The sequence below is a fragment of the Capra hircus genome, unplaced genomic scaffold (genome assembly GCF_001704415.2).
Source record: "Capra hircus breed San Clemente unplaced genomic scaffold, ASM170441v1, whole genome shotgun sequence".
Lineage (NCBI taxonomy): Eukaryota > Metazoa > Chordata > Mammalia > Artiodactyla > Bovidae > Capra > Capra hircus.
The window spans coordinates 41751-46996 of record NW_017189610.1 but is presented as its reverse complement, the minus strand read 5'-3'; the positions used below and the strand labels follow the sequence as shown (position 1 = coordinate 46996).

General features: G+C 42.9%; 1 pseudogene; it reads left to right on the top strand.

The window, feature by feature from the left end:
• The first annotated feature begins 630 nt into the window (after nucleotides 1-630).
• LOC108634566 lies at nucleotides 631-2296 on the top strand (annotated as a pseudogene).
• Nucleotides 2297-5246: the final 2950 nt, after the last annotated feature.

Below are 5246 nucleotides of genomic sequence, written 5' to 3'. Positions count from 1 at the left end.
AATATACTACTGTGCTAAATGAGGAATTTTTTTTTTTCACCCTAACTAAGCACTTACTACATTCAGTGTCCATACCTTTTGCAGTTTGAGGTTTGACAGCAAAACTAACCCAGATTTATTTTCTCTTCTTCACATTCACCACGGACATTAGCAACCTCAGCATGCATTTTTTTCTTTCTCTTTTTATATCAAATTGAGAACTTTGATCTTTTCAATTAAAGGTAGCACTTAATGGATTTTCCCTGGCATATCTAAATGGACAGCATCACTCCACTTATGATTTGGGGCCATTATTGAGTAAAATAAGGATGACTTGATCACAAGCCCTGTGACATCTCAACAGTCATTGTGATAACCAAGTGACAAATGCGTGGGATGTTCAGGACTAAGGAACGATTCACATTCTGGGCAGGAGGAAGCAGGATGGTGTGAGATTCCAATCACTCTCCTCAGAATTACCTGCAGATTAAAATGCATAAGTTATATATTTCTGGAGTTTTCCATTTAATATTCTCGGTGAACAACTGAGGGTTAACTGAAACCACAGAGGGGATGACCTTGTCTGGTGATTGCTCTCAGGGGGAAAAAAAAACACTAGAAGGGGCCACTTGAAGCCAAAAGTGATTCCAAATGGCCCATCTCTTCCCGTGTGAGGAAGCACAAGCACCGCCACAACCCGAGAAAAAGACCGCCGTGTCCAAATCCAGAGGTGAAGACAATGACGATGCTGAGGTCATCTTTGTTGGAGTGGAGCACGTCAAGGAGGATGCTGAAACCGTCTTTGTCAGAGTGATTTCAACTTCAAAGCCAGTCATTTCTAATGTTTTGAACAGAGTGACCAGGGACTCATCTTCAAGAAGAATGAAGGACCACGTGGGTCCGGATCCCTCCTGCACGTTGCAACCTGCAAATGTTAGGACCCCAGCATCAGAGCCAGCTGCCCTATCATCAGCTTCTCAATGAGTATGGGGAGGAAGAGGCAGTTCTATTATTTCTGAGCCTTCTTCTAAACCTGATTATAAAACGAGCTCTCCAGAAACTGTCCTTCACAATTCAGAATTGCTCTCTCTGCGGCCTCCTTGTCTCTCTGGAGCCGTTCCCTCATTAGGAGGCAAGGATGAAAGCCCTCTTAATTCAAAAAGGTGTCCCACTTCAGATGTGAATTTTAACAGTGGCAATCCCAAAAGACCCAAACTCAGCCATGGAATCCCAGGGTGACCTGCCTCCACCATGGCCCCTCCAGGTATCTCTCCTGGAAAAACAGGATTATGACCTTGGAAGAGTCCCCGACCTCACCGAGCCATGTTCATGGTGAGGTATCACTTTCATGGACTCATGCCAATGAGCAGGCATGCTTCCATCTTATGGATCCAGAAGGAAAATGTAGTTTGTCAGGGCTGGAGAAAATGGACTTTTTGACTCTTGCACGTCAGAGCAAGACTGTTGATCCCATGAAAGTAAATCTGGGATCAAATTTACTGATGAAAGTAAATGTTATTTGATGGCTTTTTCCATGGCAGCATACAAGGGGAGGCACCAGAACAGAAGACTCACACAGCCTTTAAATGCCTCAGCTGCTTGAGTGTTCTAAAATATGTCAAGTTTATGACCCACCTGAGGAACCATCTGGAGCTTGAGAGGCAGAAGGGTGACAGCTGGGAAATCCACACTACCTGCCAGCACTGCCACCGTCAATTTCCCAGCCCCTTCCAGCTGCAGTGTCACATTGAAAGTGTCCATGCTTCCTGGGAGCCCTCCACAGTCAGTAATATCTGTGAATTGTCCTTCAAAACAGATAAGGTTCTCTTACAGCATATGAAGGACAGTCACACACCTGGCAAAATGCCCTATGTGTGCCATGTTTGCAATTACAGATTGTCAGCCGTTGCCAATGTAGAGGCGTATTTTAGAACATGGCTTGGAAACATGAATAATTTGCCTGTCTGTTTTGCTCAAACTTTTCAAACTGGTGACATCCTTCATAAATCATGCCTGAAGGCACTGGAACAAGAGGGTCTTTCCATGTTCCACGTGCTGGCTACAGTGTTTGAAACTGAAGGAAAAGAAAGGGCACCAAACCAAGAATCATCAGTCATTCAAACAGCCAGAGCACTTGCGAGGGTTGCCTCCTGAAACAGAGGTCATGATCCAAAGTTCAGTTCAGCTGGCACTGAGAGAGACAGCATCCATCATTGTGAGGAACACTGACTCCCAAGTGCCACCCAGAAAAAACACACAAAAAATTGACTACAAACATAAAATATTTCAGACATGCTGCAGCACGGGATCTGGCTAAAAAATTATGTTTTTTAGCCTCCAGAAATTAAAAAAAGCCCTATTGAGGTTCAGCCAGCTGTACATAAAGACCCTGCCTGGCTTTTGTGGTTTAGTTGCTCAGTCGTGTCTGACTCCCTGTGACCCTATGAACTTCAGTATGCCACGCTTCCCTGTCTATCACCATCCCCTGAGGCTTGCTCAAACTCATTCCATTGGGTTGCTGATGCCATCCAACCATCTCATCCTCTGTCATGCTTTCTGCTCCTGCCTTCAATATTTCCCAGGATCAAGGGTTTGGTTTTGTTTTGTCTTGTTTTCCCAATGAGTTGACTCTTCCCATCAGGAGGCCAAAGTATTGGAGCTTCAGCATCAGTTTTCCACTGAATATTCAGGGTTGCTTTCCCTTAGGATTGACTGGTTGGATCTCCTTGCAGTCCAAGGGACTCTCAAGAGTCTTCTCCATTCTCCAGCACCACAATTTGAAAAGATCAATTCTTCAGCACTCAGCCTTCTTTATGGTGCAGCTCCTCCATCTGTACCTGACTACTGGAAAAACCATAGCTTTGACTTTATGGGCATTTGTTGGCAAAGTAATGTCTCTCTCTTTTTATAAACTGTCTAGCTTTGTCACAATTTTTCTTCCAAGGAGTGAGCATCTTTTAATTTCACGGCATCAGTAAACATCTACAGTTATTTTGGAGCCCACATAAATAAAGTGTGGCTTTACTGTAACTGAGATTGTATTTGTTTCCTCTCTCTACTATGAAGTAGCTTTGGAATCTCCATGTTCCTTCCTGGCCACTCTCTGCCCCTCAAAGGAACCACTTCTCTGACCTCTAGCACCAGGGATTCCTTTTTCTTGGTTTCAAATTTTAAATAAATAGAATCATCCAGTAGACTTTCTGTTCCCCTGGTCTTGGTTTTCCTTTAAATAAGTGAGATGCATTCTTATTGTATGTAGCTGTGGAACATTCTTTTTTGATTGCTGGGTAGCATTCCCTCGGATGAATTGGCATAATTGTGCCTGAAATTTAAGGCTCTTATTTTTCCTTTTTGAATAATCTACCTATGAACATTTTGTGTCTTTTATTGCAATTTCTCGAGGATAGCTAAGTCTATATGTCTAGACATGAGACTTTCTGACAACGCATGTGGCAGTGGTTTAGTTGCTAAGTGGTATTTAACTGTTACAGCCCCATAGACTAGCCAACCAGGCTCCACTGTCCATAGGATTTCCCAGGCAAGAATACAACCATGGGTCGGCATTTTCTTCTCCAGAGGATTTTCCTGACCCAGGGTTCAAACCAAGGTCTCCTCCATTGCAGCCAGCTGTTACTGACTGAGCCATTCTAACAGTCAGGTACAGTCAAATGCTTTTTTGAAACTGATTGAAGTGATGTGTATTTCCACTAACAGTACTGGCATTTTCATTTCTACTGAACACTTGGCATTGTCAGTCTGTTTCATCATATAGCTGAGCAGGACCCTGCAGGGCTTTCCCAGTGATAGACCATCCCCTGCTCAACCCCCACCAATATACTCCCTTATTTGTAGAAAAATTTTTGGTCCTAGACCTTCCATGAGTTTCAAAGAACAAATTTAATTAGAAGTGAAAAGCTGCAGAAACAAGCAAAACATCAAGCAAGACAAATAATAATTTGTTGTTGGGCAGTCGTGTTCACTCTTTGGAATCCCATGGGCTGCGGAACACCAGGCTTCTCTGTCCTTCACCGGCTCCTGGAGCTTGCTCAAGCTCAAGTCCGTTGAGTGTGTGATGCCATCCAACCGCCTCATTCTCTGTCATCCCCTCCTCCTTCTTTCAAACTTTTCTGGCATTAAGATATATTCTAATGAGTCAGCTCTCCCCATAAGGTGGTCAGAGTATCAGAGCTTCACTTTCAGTACCATTCCTTACAGTGACTATTCAGTGATGATTTCCTGTAGGACTGACTGGCTTGATCTCGCTGCCAGTCCAACAGACAAGAATCTTCACCAACATCACAGTTCAAAAGCATCAATTCTTTGGTGCTCAGCCATCTTTATGCTCCAACTCTCACATCCATACATGACTAGAGGGAGAACAATAGCTTGGACTACATGGACCTTTGTTGGCAAAGTAATGTCTCTGTTTTTACATGAGCTTTCTAGGTTTGTCACAGCTTTTCTTCCAAGGAGCAAGCATCTTTTAATTTTGTGGCTGCAGTCACCATCTGCACTGATTTTGGAGCTCAAGAAAATAAATTCTGTCACTGTTTCCATTGTTTCTTCATCTATTTTCCATGAAGTGATGAGACCTTTGACTGTGTGAACCACAACAAACTCTGGAAAATTCTTAAAGAGATGGGAATACCAGACCATCTGACCTGCCTCCTTAGAAATCTGTATGCAGGTCAAGAAGCAACAGTTAGAACCGGACATGGAACAAGTGACTGGTTCCAAATAGGGAAAGGAGTACGTCAGGATTATGTGCTGTTGCCCTGCTTATTTAACTTAATTGCAGAGTACATCATGAAAAACACTGGGCTGGATGAAGCACAATCTGGAATCAAGATTGCTGGAGAAACAGCGACAGCCTCAGATATGCAGATGATGCCACCCTAAAGGCAGAAAATGAAGAGCCTCTTGATGATGGCAAAAGAGGAGAGTGAAAGACTGGCTTAAAACTTAAATTTCAAAAAATGAAGATCACAACATCTGGTCCCATTATGGCAAAGAAATTGTGAAAAATTGAAAATAACAGCAGATTTTATTTTCTTGGACTCAAAAATCACCATGGATGATGAATGTAGCCACAAAATTAAAGGAAGCTAGCTGCTTGGAAGAAAAGCTATGGCAAACATAGATAGCATTAAAAAAAAAAAAAAGCTAAGGCATCACTCTGCTGACCAAAATTCTTATAGTCAAATCTATGGTGGTTCAGACAGTAAGAAATTCACCTGCAACGTGGGAGACCTGGGTTCAATAATGAG